The sequence below is a fragment of the Narcine bancroftii genome, chromosome 9 (genome assembly GCF_036971445.1).
Source record: "Narcine bancroftii isolate sNarBan1 chromosome 9, sNarBan1.hap1, whole genome shotgun sequence".
NCBI classification, from domain to species: Eukaryota; Metazoa; Chordata; class Chondrichthyes; order Torpediniformes; family Narcinidae; genus Narcine; species Narcine bancroftii.
The window spans coordinates 83,262,257-83,278,422 of NC_091477.1; the positions used below are offsets into that span (position 1 = coordinate 83,262,257).

At 40.0% G+C, this 16,166-nt stretch overlaps 1 protein-coding gene and 1 long non-coding RNA gene across 5 annotated transcripts in view; one reads left to right on the top strand and one right to left on the bottom strand.

The window, feature by feature from the left end:
• LOC138742358 (vesicle-associated membrane protein 2-like) overlaps positions 1-353 on the bottom strand; it is a 163,639-nt gene extending 163,286 nt beyond the window's left edge. For 3 of the 4 annotated variants that reach the window (XR_011344100.1, XM_069896656.1, XM_069896657.1), the window contains exon 1: positions 236-353. The gene's annotated coding sequence lies outside the window, so the exon portion shown is untranslated. The remainder of the gene's footprint in view (positions 1-235) is intronic. The other variant, XM_069896658.1, reaches the window with a different exon arrangement.
• Positions 354-401: 48 nt separating this feature from the next.
• LOC138742360 (uncharacterized) overlaps positions 402-16,166 on the top strand; it is an 83,085-nt gene continuing 67,320 nt past the window's right edge. The window contains exons 1-3 of the long non-coding RNA XR_011344102.1: positions 402-592; positions 10,996-11,077; positions 11,632-11,680. This is a non-coding gene — a long non-coding RNA (uncharacterized lncRNA). The remainder of the gene's footprint in view (positions 593-10,995; positions 11,078-11,631; positions 11,681-16,166) is intronic.

Here is a 16,166-nt window from a genome sequence, read left to right on the forward strand (position 1 = left end):
CAACATCAAAATGTTTCTGTGAGGTCCCCTATCATTCTTCTGAACTCCAAGGAGTACAGTCCAAGAGTTGCCAAATGTTCCTCATGTATTAATCCCTTAATTTCTAGGAATCATTCTTGTAAATCTTCACTGAACCCTCTCCAATGCTAGCACACCCTTCCTTAAATTAAGAACTCCAAACTGTACCACATACTCTGTGAGGCATCAGCACTTACTTAACTAAGAAGATCATTACCTTGTAAAATGAAGCATAATGTCCATATTTTTTTGAGTTCTGTTCCTCTTGTAATAAACATTAATATTGTGGCGAGCTGCCCTGATCCACAAGCGATCCGGGTCACAGAGGAGCAGGCTCACACTGGGCTGACATCACAATGGTCCTGGCGATTTGCTTTCTTAATTATTTAGATTGACATTTGCAAATCATGCCCTGCAACACTATGATTTTCCAGCCTCAACCACGTCACCATTAATTACCACCCTATCTCCCACATCAGGAGGGACATCATTTGTTTCCTGCAATAATTTATGATCCAGCATTTGGGATTAAGTTTGGAGAGGAAGTTATGTCTTAGATGACATGGTCATTAAGGTACAATATGAAGTTAAATAGTCCATCAGTTCTTGTTGGCTCTCTTTAGAGCAATTTAATCAGTCCCATATTCCCACTCGATCCTTGAAGCCCTGCAAATTCATTTTTTTTGGTGCCCATTTATTTTCTTCATGAAATCATGGATTGATTTTTGCCTCTATCATTCTTGTTGAACTGAGTTACTGGTCATTTTTTAAAAAATGAAAAAGTAATTTCTCATAAATCTTCTGAACTTTTGCACAAAATTATACATCTGTGTGTCTCCCTTGTAACAGGAGCTAAAAGGAACAATTTTATTCTGTTACCTTTCCAAAAACTGTCATAATCCCGCGCCTTTCTTTTAAATCTCTGCTCAGTCTCCTTTGCTCCAAAGGAAAAATCCTTGCTTTTCCCATTTAAATTTGTCACCATCCATGGAATCATTCTGCTTCGAGTCCTTCACCGCTTGCAGACATTTGTGTATTTTCTGAAGTATAATGACCAGAAACTGATGTATTTATTTCTATAGATGTGATGTTATCAGTGCTTTGAAATGATTTAGCATATTTTCTTATTTTTGTGTACATGCAGCCAAGATCCTGTATGCTCTCTTAAAGGTCTTGCCACCTTGAAACATTTCTACACATGAATTCCCAGATAGCTGAATTCCTGCACAAACTTTGATTTTTTTTCTCTCTCTGTCTAATCATCTCTCCTGATCCTATTTACAAAAATTCATCACCTCACTTCATGCATTAAGTTCCATTTGGTAGCTATTTGACCTTCCATCTCGCCTTCCTACAGTCAATCACCTTCATCCTCTCTGTTGGCTGCACTTCCAAGTTCAGTTTGTTCAGAAAATTTTGAAGTTTTACTCTATGCTCCAATATCCACATCTTATTCACATCAAAGAAAGTTGAATCCAGCATCGACCTATGGGGAGCATTGCTGTCTATGTCCTCCAGGCTGAAATGCCTTCACTTGTTTTCTTTCCTTATAATCATTCTTTTCATCTGGTGCTTTGATTGCACATACCTCAGTTTAAAAAAAAAAAAAAATTTTTTTGTGGAACCTCAGATGCTTTTTAAAACATTTTTTGGAGCAGTTGGTGGCATGGGGTTTTGGGCCAGAAGGGCCTGTTGCCACGTTATATCTCTAACATTAAAAAAATAATATTTGGATGATATTCCCTTAAAACTGTTAATTAGGTCATCAGTACATGATTAGCTTTTTCACAAGTTCTTGATTAATGGGCAACGTTAGTGGGGTATCTTGATCAATTCAAAATTCTCAGTGTCCATTAATTAACCCCTTGATTATTTACCATTTCTAAAAATTGTTGTTGCCTCCTTTCCTGAACAGAGGAAGGAGGTAATTACCATTTTCCCATCCTGCATCATTGCCCCTTGTATTTAGATAGGATTGGAAGATTATGGCAAGTTTTTCTAACATTTCCATACTTGTTTTTCTCAGCACCCTGCGAAGCAAGCTGCTTAGACATCTGAAGTCTCTCAGAAGATTCTCCTCTCAGTTTCTCCACAGCTTTGACATAATTCACCATTTACAGCATTTGTTTAGGTCTCCATCACTTCTGTTACATCCACCTCCCTTTCATGGCTTCAGCCCCTTCCAGTGTTACACATTTTATTTATGTCACCTTCAGAGCACCCCCTCCCCCACAGTGATTCTTTTATTTGCTCATTAGCCCACACTTTGCTGGTCTTAGAGTAGAACTGAAATACAAAATAGTATCCATGATGTTTCTTTTATTACAATAAAGAAAGTTTTTTTTAAACAACTAGATTATTAACCAATCAACCAGCACTAAGGACAGAACATACACAGACAAGACGTCATATGGAGGCATCAATCATGAATCCACCCAAGATGCAACATTCTACAGATGTTACACACTCTGTCTCCAACTCCTCCTGGTGGTAGTACTCTTTCACTACATCCCATTTCCTTGAGATGTTTAATCAGACCTAACACATTAATACAGTATTCTTTCAATTTAAAGTTCAACACAAATGTAACATGAACATCAGCAGCACAAACCTTTAAGTGTGCGGTCCTTTTTCTTTTATAGATTCAGTCTGTCAGGTGCTTTGACAACTCGTATGGATCTTTACACAGCTACTTGTGCTGGCTCTGCAGGTGCTTGTGTTGGCTCTGCTGGTCCACTACAGTTTAGCATGGGTGGTGGTTCCTCTTTTTCTGTGCAGACTGAATCCTCTGCATTTATCTGTTCCTGCATTATCTCTGGTGCTTTCAGCAGGCTCCTTCAATTCCTCCTTGGTATTTGACAATCCTCTGTTCTGACAGTGTAGGATCTTGGATTTACTTCTCCCAGAACAGTAGCCTTTTTGTTCCATGTGTTGGAATCACTGAGTCTCACTGTGTCATGTTGTGCCAGTGGCCCTAAGCTTCTCACTGACTTGTCATAGTTTGCTTTTTGTCTCCCTTGCAGACACTTTTGTTTCCATTCGACATCTTGGTAGAAGCTCAGCAGGTGACATACCATGTTCAAGTGGCAAAGCTCTGTAACTCAATAGAGCTAGATATGGATCTGAGCCACTGTCTTGTGCTTTCTTGAGCAACTGTTTAAATAGATGAACTCCTTTCTCTGCTTTACCATTTGACTGTGGATGCAGAGGACTTGAAGTCACATGTTGAAAATCAATCTCTTCCACAAAGTCCTGGAATTCTCTACCGCTGTACCATGGTCCATTGTCACTGTAAACAATTTGAGGAATTCCATGTCTTACAAAGATCGATTTCATATATTGGATCACATAAGCAGCAGACATGCTAGGAATCAGTGCAATCTCTGGATAGTTTGATAGATAATCAATAACCAGCAAGTAATTCTTTCCATTCATGTGAATTGGTCCCAACTTTCTGCCATGGTTCTGCTGGTACATCAGTTATAATCATGGGTTCTTTTGTTTGCATGATGTTTCAAACAGGTCTCACAGCTTGAAGCCATCCTGTCAATGTCAGGATTTATCTCTGGCCAATAAACAGCAGTTCTGGTCCTCCTCTTGAATTTTTCAATTCCAAGGTGCCCTTCATACACCCTTTTCAGCATCTCTTGTCGGAGTGACTGAGAATGACAAGTCTGCTCTGTCTGAGTAGAAGCCCATTGACAACACTCAGCTCAGCTCTAGCATTGTTGTATGGCTGACATTCACCTCTTGGCTGTTCTTCATTCTGATTCTTGTTGACCTTCTGTAGAACTGTGTCCTTTCTGTTTCCGCAGTGATCTGCTTGGATTTCATGACTGTTACAGGAAGAGATTCAGTGATCAGGTTCATATGGAGATTCACATCTGTCTCTAAAGTTGCCCTGGATAAGACATTAGCTAATACAATAAGTTTCCCTGGTGTGTACACCGATTCAGAGTCATAACATTGTAGTTTCATCATCAGTCTTTGGATTCTCGGTGACATTTCACTGAGGTTGTTTTTGATTATTGCTATTAATGGCTTGTGGTCTGTCTCTGCCACGAATGTTGGTAGACCATCCTGTGGAATTTCTCAAGTTCATAGACCAGACCTAGGCACTCTTTCTCTATCTGTGCATATCGACAATCAGATGGTGTCATCATTCTTGATGCGTATGTTACTGGCCTCCAATCTTCTGAAGTAGGTGCCGTGAAGTAGTACGGCACTTATTCTATCTTTCAAAATATATGTGGATATTTTTGTCTTTCTGGGTGTGTCAAAGAATGACAAAAGCACTGGTTCTGTAGTTAGAATAGTCTTAAATTGTCTGCATTCTACCTCATGTTTATCTGTCCACTTGAATTCACATTTGTCCTGAAACAACTAAGTAGGGTATATTGTTTTGGAAGACAGGTTTGGTATGAATTTACCAATGAAATTAATCATTCCCAGTATTGTCAATATGCCTTTTCTTGTCAATGAGTCTAGGCATCTCTAAAATTGCTTTCACCTTGCTCTTGTCTGGCTCTACACTTGCCTCTGACAGTTTATCTCCTAAAAAACTGATTTTCCTCACACCAAACTGACATTTTTCTCTGTTTAACATGAATCCATACTTCTGGATGCATTGTAGCACTTTGATGAACCTTTTGTTGTGTTGTTTATGTGTAGATCCCCATAGGATCATGTCATCCATGTGCACACATATCCCATTTATGCCTTCTATGATGTGCTCCATTGTCCTGTGGAGGACTTCAGGAGCTGAGGAAATTTCAAAAGGCATCCTCAGGCAAGAGTATCAGCCAAATGGTGTATCAAATGTACAATATTTTGTGTTTTCATCATGCAGTTTTATTTGCCAGAAGCCCTGTTTAGTGAAAAGCTTTGCACTGGCCATCTCACTTGTAATTTCATTCCTGGGTTGGAATCTGATAATGTTCCCTCTTTATATTAGTATTCAAGTCTTTTGGATTCATGCACACACACCATTGAATTCACCCATTCTGTGGGCTCCTCCACTTTCTTTATGACCTCTAGTACTGTCATTCAGTTGAGTTCCTGCTTGAGTTTGTCTTTTAGTGGCACTGGAACCTGCCTTGGGGCATGAACTACTGGCTGTGTGTCCTCTTTAAACTGTATCTTATAGGTGAATGGTAGAACTCCAAACCCCATGAACATGTTGGGAAATTGATCTAGTATTTCCTATATACTGTTTTGCACATGGTCACTGTTGATGTGATACACCTTCTTGACTAGGTTTAAGTTTTCACATGCTTTGTCATCAAGCTGTGATACACATACATCTGGGACTACTGTGAACCTGAGGTGGTGCTCTTTATCTTTAGCCTTCACCTTGAATTTACATGTATTATTCGTGTTGATGCTCTGTCCATTGTAGGCTTTGAGCAGTACAGGATCTGTATGGATGTTGTGCTCAGAGATCAAATTGATCTTTGCCCCTGTGTCTAATTTGAATGGTATATTTGTTCCATTTGTATGCAATGACACAGACCATTTATCCTGTTTGACACTGTTCCATTCGTGCACCAGCACGCCCACGAAAAGTGTATCACTGAGAGCAGTTTCTTTTATAGTGTGCACTGTGTCTTCCATAGTGAGCACACTTTGTTTTGTTTCCCTTTGGAAAAGCATTGCTTTCCGTAGTGATTCTGCTCTTTGCACTTGTTTTAGACATACCCGTAAACTGGGCATGTTTCATGCCACATTGTTTACTATTGAAGGTCTCTCCATCTTTTTGCTGTTTCCTGTATCTCAATGTTTCTTTGTGTGTGTGTACAGACACTGTGGCTTAATTTTCATTGGTTTTTACACTATCACCAAACTTTTTTTGCTTGCTGCAGAGCTAGTTCTCTGGTGTGCCATTCCTTCACAGTTCCCGCCAAGGTAAGCTCTGTCTCTTGCAGCAACCTCTCTCTCTCACTTTCTTATCAATAATCTCGACCACAATTTGATCATGGATCATTGAATCTTACAGTGATCCAAAATTAAATGTTCTTGCTTTTAATTTTGTCTGTTAAAAAAAAACTATCAAAGCTCTTTCCCTGCAGCTGCATGCGTAAGCAAAACACTTACTCTTGAGGGTTTCATTTTTCTTTCGTGAATTGTGTTCAGCAAATATCTCGATAACCTTTTTGCTCTGGACTTCTGCCTCGGCAAAAACAAATGTGTTGAAAACCTCTAGAGCTTGAGGTTCTGCCATGGTAAGTAGCATGGAAATCTTCCATGTATCCGGTTGGCTATCGATTCCAATCACTTGCAGGTAAAGCATAAATCTTTGCGTAAACAGCCTCCACTCATTGTCGAATTTCAGGTCCAATTTACAGCATTAGGAGTTTTTAAACCCTCCATATTTTCACTGTTGATGTTGACTGTTACTCACTTTGCACACTGTGGGATTTCTTTCTTCTTTCACTCCTGTGCACAGCAGAACTTGGCTGTTTCTTCTACTCCTGGTACCATGTGATGTTTCTTTTATTACAATAATGGAGTAGAAATGGTCAGTTCTGTTACAGACAGAGGAAACTAGTGGCTGAAAGTTGTAGAATTTGACATTGTGTTCAGGAAGCTGGAAAATACACAGTTAGATGGTGAGGTGGTGTTCTTCAAACTGCTAACAGTGTAGGAGGCCTGAGTGTGATGGAAATTTACAGTGGCAAGAATCCCAGATTTGTTCTTGTAATCAAACACAGATTATGTGTCTCCGTTTCAGTTTCTGCCAACATGGAGGAGAAATTGTCATTCTCTTTTGTCCAACATCTGGGCATCCATCTGCATCAATGGCATCTCATTCCATCATTTGTTCTACCTTAGTTTTCTAACTGCCTCAGTCTATTTATTTCTCAGTGGATTAATGACTGGTTCAGGTAGAGTTAATAGTGGGAAACTGTCCCCATTGGTGGATATGTCAAAATGTATATTTTGCCCCAAACTTTCCCAATTAATCTTGCTTTGATCTGACTAATCTATGAAGCAGCTCAGGACATAAGGCGGCATGATCCAAATTGTGTAAATGCGTGGCATTCTCAATTTTCTCCAGTCTGAGTGTAGTTAGTGCAATCAATTCTTGATAAACAAACCTTTTAATATGTTAATGCATAAATTCTAACCCCGTCATTGGAAATTATATCAATCGCTCGCACTTTGTTTGATTAAAAGTGGAGGTGCTAGATAGCCCATGAATGATAACACCATACAACATTAACCATACTGGCTTTTTTTTTTCTGCAGTTATCTTCTTCAAGTAAATCATTCCAAAAATAGATTGCTACTGGGCATAAATGTTTAAAAAAAATTAAAGTACTCCAGTTAAATTTGACCAGAGCTCCATAACCAGGCTGTGAGCCTATTACCTAATCCTGAGGTTTATAGCCTCTGGTTGCAAAAGAGCAACCCAGTGTTGGGTCTACTCTGAAGCTACGTATGATTTTTAAAGCACACCTGGATTAATACTCTGTCAGCAAAGCATCAAAAAGTGTCAGCCTTTCTCTATCTATTTTATTTGTGTAATTTAACATTCTGCACACAACTCAGCTCACTTCTATTGTCAGCTACTAGCTGTCAGAAATCACTCGAAGGGTTCAATTTGTTGTAAGACTAACTCCCTCAAAATCAGAGTTTTCAATCTCTCATTTCTTTTTTTACATTATTTTCAGGTGACTGGTTCAAGAGAAATCTATTGGTCATGACTTGAACTTGATTGGTTCAGAAAGGCTTTTTAGATGCAGCTCAACACCTTTCCTATTTCATTTGGCCTTTCATCATTTTCTACTTAACACTTTCTTAACCCATGTTGTAATTTTTTTAGGTTTAACAATTCTTCTGAATAAAAATGTTCCCACCAATCCTGTCTATCTTGCTGTTAAGCTGTAGCTTAGTTTTTTTTTCAGTGCAATTCGGAACAATTAATGTCTAATTGGGGAGGGGGGGGGGGAGACTCATTACATTCCTCTGTGGGTTTGTCACTGGAAGCTGTTGTAATATCTGTACCACTTTTTTGAAAACTCTGATGACACAAATGAATTAACCAGAAAAATCTAGAACTTAATGATTTTCTCATTTAAAAACAAATCCACCAAATATCAGTAGGATACATATACTTCCCTGGAGCAAATGAAATGAATATTTTCCCTCTGGGCTAGAACATAGTACATCATCTGCTATCTGCCGTTTAAAACAGAACAACATTGGAGTGTAGATTGATCTTCTAAATAGAATGGCAGAAAGTAGATGATAACAAATATATTTTTTGAAAAAGCATCTTCCGATAATGATACCCCATTCTTCTCGTCTCAGCAGTTTGTGAAATGGTAGTTCTTTGTAGTTAATTGTCATAACTTTCTGGACTAGATCATCTGCTGCTTGGCACATTGCTTGAACTTGTCAGCCAACTATCTTTCACTGTTTAGCTGGAAAGGTGGCTTTCACTTGGTTAAACATGTTATACAAACATTAGAATGCAATGATATTGACTGAAAATAAACTGGAAAGGAAATTACCTTTCCTTTTGAGAGAAAACCTTCCTCACCACCATAAAGAGTACTTTGTGATTAGAAGCTGTGACCACGGATGGTACGCATCATTTAGAGCTGGGATGCTTATTGTTATATGTGTGATTGGAGGAGGTATGGCAGATAGCCTAAAAATTGGTGGATGCATTGATAATCAGGAAGGTAGGAGGCAGGATGATATTGATCATTTGGTAAGCCGAGCAAGTCAATAGTAGATGAAATGTAATCCTTTTTTAAAAAAAAGTGAGAGGTTGTATTTTTTTGGTACTAATAAGTCACACACAATTGTAATAATCTTCACTGAGGGACATTGATTGTGGAACAGGGGCCCTTTGATCAGTAAGTCCAAGGATCCAAAAGGTGGCAGCATGGGTAGATACTTGTTTTAACTAGTTTGGGTAAAGAATATTAGAACAGGGAGGTGATCATAAATCTTGCCAAAAATTGGTTAGGCCACAGCTGGAATGCTAGGTACATTCTGGTTGCTGTGTTATTGGATGGATCTGGCTGCCCTGTGGCAGGTAGAACTTTTTGGCTGGGATGGGTTGTTTCAGTTATAAGAGAGAATTAATGGGCTGGAATTGTTTTTTTTTAAATATGGCGAAGGCTGAGAAAGAGGCCTGAATGACAGTTACAGATGAAGAGACATTGAGAATATTTTTCCCAATTGCAAAGGTGTCTAAAATCAGGTAGTATAAAACAAGGACCATAAGGTTGAGAGGAGATCCCAGAGAAATGTTTGGAATTGGGAACTCGATGCCTGAGGGGATGGAGGCAGAAACTATTTAAGGAATATGTCAATGACAATCAGAAATTATCAAGGCTGAGCTTCATGTGTTGGAGTTAGTACAGATGGTGAATCAAATGGCCTACTTCCATGTTGCATGATTTTGATGTGCTAATGTGTTACCATAAGAATATTCCCCATAATTCTGGATATTCCAGCCTGAGGAACTGGTTTTCCAGCATCTACCATATCAATCCCAGTCAGAATCTTTCATGACTCAATGAGATTAGAACAAAACATATATTTAAATCTGCTAAGTAAAGAAATTACCTTGAAGCTATATGCTGCAATTCTTTGCTTGTAAATCCATGAAAACAGCTTCTCAGCAATTGACTTTCCAAAATGTTCCATGTCTCATGATCAACCCTCCATTTCATTTAAAATCTTTGGCTTGGCTTCGCGGACGAAGATTTATGGAGGAGTATGTCCACGTCTGCTGCAGGCTCACTGGTGACTGACAAGTCTGATGTGGGACAGCCAGGCACGGTTGCAGCGGTTGCAAGGGAAAATTGGTTGGTTGGGGTTGGGTGTTGGGTTTTTCCTCCTTTGTCTTTCGTCAGTGAGGTGGGCTCTGCGGTCTTCTTCAAAGGAGGTTGCTGCCCGCCAAACTGTGAGGCGCCAAGATGCACGGTTGGAGGCAATATCAGCCCACTGGTGGTGGTCAATGTGGCAGGCACCAAGAGATTTCTTTAAGCAGTCCTTGTACCTCTTCTTTGGTGCACCCCTGTCTCAGTGGCCAGTGGAGAGCTCGCCATATAACACAATCTTGGGAAGGCGATGGTCCTCCATTCTGGAGATGTGACCCACCCAGCGCAGTTGGGTCTTCAGTAGCATGGATTCGATGCTTGCGGACTCTGGCAGCTCAAGTACTTCGATATTGGTGATGAAGTCATTCCAATGAATGTTGAGGATGGAGCGGAGACAGCACTGATGGAAGCGTTCTATGAGCCATAGGTGATGCCGGTAGAAGACCCATGATTCGGAGCCGAACAGGAGCGTGGGTATGACAACGGCTCTGTACACGCTGATCTTTGTGTGTTTCTTCAGGTGGTTGTTTTTCCAGACTCTTTTGTGTAGTCTCCCAAAGGCACTATTTGCCTTGGCGAGTCTGTTGTCTATCTCATTGTCGATCCTTGCATCTGATGAAATGGTGCAGCCGAGGTAGGTAAACTGGTTGACCGTTTTGAGTTCTGTGTGCCCGATGGAGATGTGGGGGGGGCTGGTAGTCATGGTGGGGAGCTTACCTTTCTCGGCTGCACCATTTCATCTGATGCAAGGATCGACAAAGAGATAGACATTTAAAATACAATGAGTATAAACTCATCTTTCTCAAAACACCTTGCAAGACAACTCTTGTGTCCAAGAAATGTGTCCTTGTGAGTCTATGTTGCACTGATTCGAAGGACAAATTATCTTTGGGTATTTGGATCAAAATGTTCATTGTTTAAAGGTGGAATCTTCCAAAGCACTGAACAATTTCAAAATTAGCAATATATGCATTCTCTGTAATAAAAGCTGATGCATTATTTTTCATCTTTATTCCTTACTGTACTTGATTGTTTCTTATTTCATGAATCAGTCCATCAAAATCCACTTGTGTGCAACAATATTTCCCAGTTTCCCTTAATTTTAAAAATATTCTTTTCATATTTGTGCCACCAGAGTGAATAATCCCATAATTTGGTCTTCATGATGGAAGATGGATCTAACGTGCCAAAGTGAGAGGTTATGGATGCAATTGGAGGTGAGAAACTTGATACAATTGCTATCACTGAAGAAGTAGCATTGAACAAACCAATGGGACTTAAGAAAGGCATATTCCTGATCCTGATGGGATGAATCCCAGGGTATTGAAAGAAATGGCAGGTTAAAGTAGAGGCATTTGTGATAATTTAGCAAAATTCTCTGAACTTTGGGCAGGTCCTGGCAGACTGGAAGTCAGGAAATATGACACCACTGTTTAAAAAAGGCTGTAGGTGGAGCCAGGGTTGAAGTTCAGACACAGATAGGAATGTGCATAGTTTTCTGATCAGAACCAGGTTCTGGAGTACTTGTATATCTCCTGTGTCATGTGTTTTAAAATAGGAGTAATGTGCAATGGTCCAGAAACTCTGCTCTCCCTGAATTACCAAAGTCCCCAAATTGTTGGTTTATCAGTTTTAGTTTTAACTATGTTGCAGGCCATGCTGTCAATCAATAAATCATTTAAATATAATTAACAGAGACTTCTATGAGCTTCAATGTTATTTTGATGGCAAATAACAGCTAATTTTTTCCTCCTTTATTTACTGCTTACAGGTATTTTCATGTAATCATTCAACAGCTGCTTGTTCAAAGGTTTCAACAGGTGGGAAATGTTGCACAAAGTGCACTTATTTTCTTTTGGAGTGGTTTGAAAATAAATGACTTGATGGTAGCTTTTAAAACTGAAGGATTTCATTACTGGAGAATTCAATTTTCAATTTTGGGGAAGAACCAAAGGAGTGGAAAGAAATGAAAAGAAACACATATATTTAGTTAACATTTAACAAAGTAATTTAAACTTTAAAATGTTTCCTGAAATAGAAGAATTACATGTGTTAATCAGTGTTACTTCAAACCCCGATGATAGCTGTTTAAACCCAATGGAAAGTGTTCTTTTTATTTCTGTGGTGCACTAGAAATGCTATGTACTTCCTTTCCCGTTTGAAAGTTTTTCTCTGTTTCAATTGTTAATGAGTCCAATTTGTCTGCATCCTTCAAAAGGGCAACCTGGTTCAGTGAATCTTCATCACAGACTGCAGGACTTTCAGTAAAGCGTGTCTGAAAGATATCTAACAATTCTACATGTACCTATTTGCTGCATAGTTTTATCATAACACTATTATTGCTTAAACATAAAAGTATATCAGGATCTTGAAAATTATTGGAAACTAATTTTAACATAAAGTATCTGTTTTCCTGTTCATTGTCTGTTCATTCTTAAAACACATTTTTATTTGAACAATGAATGACAGGGTCATCATTTTATAAGACATGAATGGATAACAGACAGGATTATAAAAACACTTGATGCAAATATTTATCTGACATGTTAGATTGATCTTGTTTCTTTTCAAATGTATGCATTGGTTAAAAAAAATGGCGGCACTGCCGCTGGTGTGAACCAGGGACAGTGGAAACACAGCACTGCTCCAAAGGTTTCAACTGCTGGTGGCTCCTTACAGGCTTTAAACTGCTAAAGGATCAGATGGTGCTTGTATGTAAAGTCCTTACACCATGATGTCTGTGCCCAAGACAGTGGCACCTGTCCTCAGCAGCGGCCACAAGGGGTTGCAGACTCTGGGGGAGCAGGGGACTGGTGCAGGGCACCAGAAATGAGGAGAACATTCCCCCCCTCACCCCACCCCCCCTTCCCCGCTCTGTTGAAAAGGAGAAGCAGAGGAGATGACCCTACAGGGAAGGGAAGGTGACCGTGGCAATGGACCAATGAGGGGCTCAGCGGCTGAAGGACACACACAGTGTATAGGTTGCAAGGGTTGTGGGCTGTTGGAAACCGGTTCATGGAAATCAGGTATTGGAGCTAGGATTTGAAAGGGTACTGATGGCAAGAAGGGCCACTAGCACTGAAGGCTTCCTGGTCATATTGGATGTTTGAATCTATAGATCAGGTTGTTTAGCACTGGAGTTGAATCCACTGACATTCAGTTACTCTTAATGGACTCTCTTTTGCTTCTCTTTCTCCTATTGTTAATGCAAATGATGACACATTGTCTTACAGCAGACAAAGTATATCACGTATTTCACATTTTTAATGTATTATTACATGATAATAAAATGAACCGTGAACTTTGGTTTACTTCTCATCTCCTTCAAAGCAGTTTTTCCACTGTTATCCTCCACCAGTTATTCAAGCACAACACGAAGGTGGAAAATAACATGATGCATGTTTGGTGTCTATCTGAATTTAAAGCATAAATACTGAGACATTCTCTCTATGGATCATGAAGCTGTAGCCCGTGAAGTTGCTGGGGACAGAGCATAGGTTGAGCAGAAATCATACTGATAACTTCTGAAAGCTCAGTTCCACAGTTGTGCTGTGAGGCTAACCGTATCTGAAAGCTGTAAGGAAAAGGCAAAGCCACGCAATTCAATGTGGCAAATCCTATCTTTTATGCTCAGCTGAGTAAATGATTGAACAAAAGTCATTTTGAAAAGGGTAACTCCAATTAAAACAAACAAGGCCAGAAATATAAATGTAAGATCATTTGTATGAGGCTTAGAGCAGAGCTGACTGCATCGGCTGCATCTGATGAAATGGCTGCACCATTTCATCAGATGCAAGGATCGACAATGAGATAGACAACAGACTCGCCAAGGCAAATAGCGCCTTTGGAAGACTACACAAAAGAGTCTGGAAAAACAACCAACTGAAAAACCTCACAAAGATAAGCGTATACAGAGCCGTTGTCATACCCACACTCCTGTTCGGCTCCGAATCATGGGTCCTCTACCGGCACCACCTACGGCTCCTAGAACGCTTCCACCAGCATTGTCTCCGCTCCATCCTCAACATCCATTGGAGCGCTTACATCCCTAACGTCGAAGTACTCGAGATGGCAGAGGTCGACAGCATCGAGTCCATGCTGCTGAAGATCCAGCTGCGCTGGATGGGTCACGTCTCCAGAATGGAGGACCATCGCCTTCCCAAGATCGTGTTATATGGCGAGCTCTCCACTGGCCACCGTGACAGAGGTGCACCAAAGAAAAGGTACAAGGACTGCCTAAAGAAATCTCTTGGTGCCTGCCACATTGACCACCGCCAGTGGGCTGATAACGCCTCAAACCGTGCATCTTGGCGCCTCACAGTTTGGCGGGCAGCAGCCTCCTTTGAAGAAGACCGCAGAGCCCACCTCACTGACAAAAGGCAAAGGAGGAAAAACCCAACACCCAACCCCAACCAACCAATTTTCCCTTGCAACCGCTGCAATCGTGTCTGCCTGTCCCGCATCGGACTGGTCAGCCACAAACGAGCCTGCAGCTGACGTGGACTTTTTACCCCCTCCATAAATCTTCGTCCGTGAAGCCAAGCCAAAGAAAGAAAAGAGCAGAGCTGAGGAATATTTTCTTTCAGCTCACCTGGAACTTGTTGCCTAGAAAGGTTGGTGAGGCCGAAATGCTCATCATGCTGTAACCTGTAAGATGTTGGATGAGGCTGGATAGGTTTTATAAATGGATGTGGATATGTAGCAGCAGTGGCAGACATTTGTATAATTCTGCTATATTAATTACTGCAAGATACCTGACAGATGAGCTCACTTTAATGGTGAGCTCCCGCACAATTGTTAAACAAGGCAGGAACACTTGTACTGAGAAAAATTAACTGGTTAGATTCACGGAAGGTATTTCTTCTGGCTAGACTCTATAAAAAGGTGGTGCAGTATTTGAGAAAGGGATGGGCCATTTTGATTTGAAGTTGGAAGAAATTATTTTGGTGTGTGGTGAGTCTCTGAGATTTCTATCCAGAATGCGACAGAGGTAGGTTACCGACTGCATTCAAAAAGGAGCTCGATGGGTTTCTGGATGTTCCAGTAGTCCATGGATATGACAGGAAAATGGTGTTGAATGAAAATATCGTCCATAAGCTTGCTGAATGGCAGAACCATCTTGAGAGGTTGATTGGTAACGCCTGGTCATATTTTTCATGTCCCCATTCATTTACTTGACGATTTAAATATGGTGTGCGCCTCTTCAAAATGTATAATTGAAAAGATGGTGAGAAGATCAATTTATTATCTTTTATATAAAAAGATAACATCCAGCATCAGTGAATGGCTGAAAACAAAGCATGAGGATTGGGAATTTATCATGCAAAATATACATAGAAATTCTTTCTACAGCTACACAGGTATGTAAACCACACCCACTAACAATGAATATAAAGTACAAAACACTATGACAATCTTCTTCTTTGACAATAAAATATAAACAATAGTAAGTATTTTCAGTTGCAATCAGTGAAACAAATGTAATGTTTCAAATAGTGCAGGCACTCACTTTTGGTGGTCCTGGAGTAGTAGTGTGGTGAGATAGCCTAGGAATCTTTAAGGTGTCAGAGAGCAATTCAAACAAATCTGATCTTGAACTGAAAAGTACCAGGCTTCTGAACCCACTCCCTGAAGGTAGCAGAGAGCATGGTCAGGATGATGGGGATTGTTTATCATGTTGATTGCTTCTTGAGACAGTGCTTCATGTAGATGGGTGGTTAGTGCTTGTGAATGATTTGGTTCGGTTTGCTACTTTCTGCAGACTTCTGCATTCCTGGGCACTTGAGTTTCCATATTAGGCTGTGATGTAAGAGGTCAGTATGCTTTCCACAATGAACCTCCATTTTATGATGTGTTGTAGAAGGTGGGAGGAAGTAAAGTCAAGATAGCAAAAGGAGACTGTGGGGTTGTAATGGCTTGCCGTGAAGTGGAGATGGTGAGATCTGGAAAAGAAAGGAAGCAAAACCTGTACAATCATGACTGAAAGTTGTTATCTGAACCACTGTTGAATGTCAGACCAGATCCATTCTATTCATCTCTTATTTTGAGAAATGAAACCAACAAAAATAAATATCAAAGAATATTTAAATATATAAATATCACTGCTCTTTGGATATTTTCTATTTGTGTATGAAGTAAATATTCTAGTTACAATTAAAGATACATGGTGTTGTATAATGTGGGCCATTATGCAAATTATAACCATTGTGCTCTTAACTAATCAGAATTTATTTTCCGGCGCTCTGCCTCCTATTGTCATGGTTTCTTCAAGCACTAATCTGAATATTTAAATAGTCTGAGAGAACC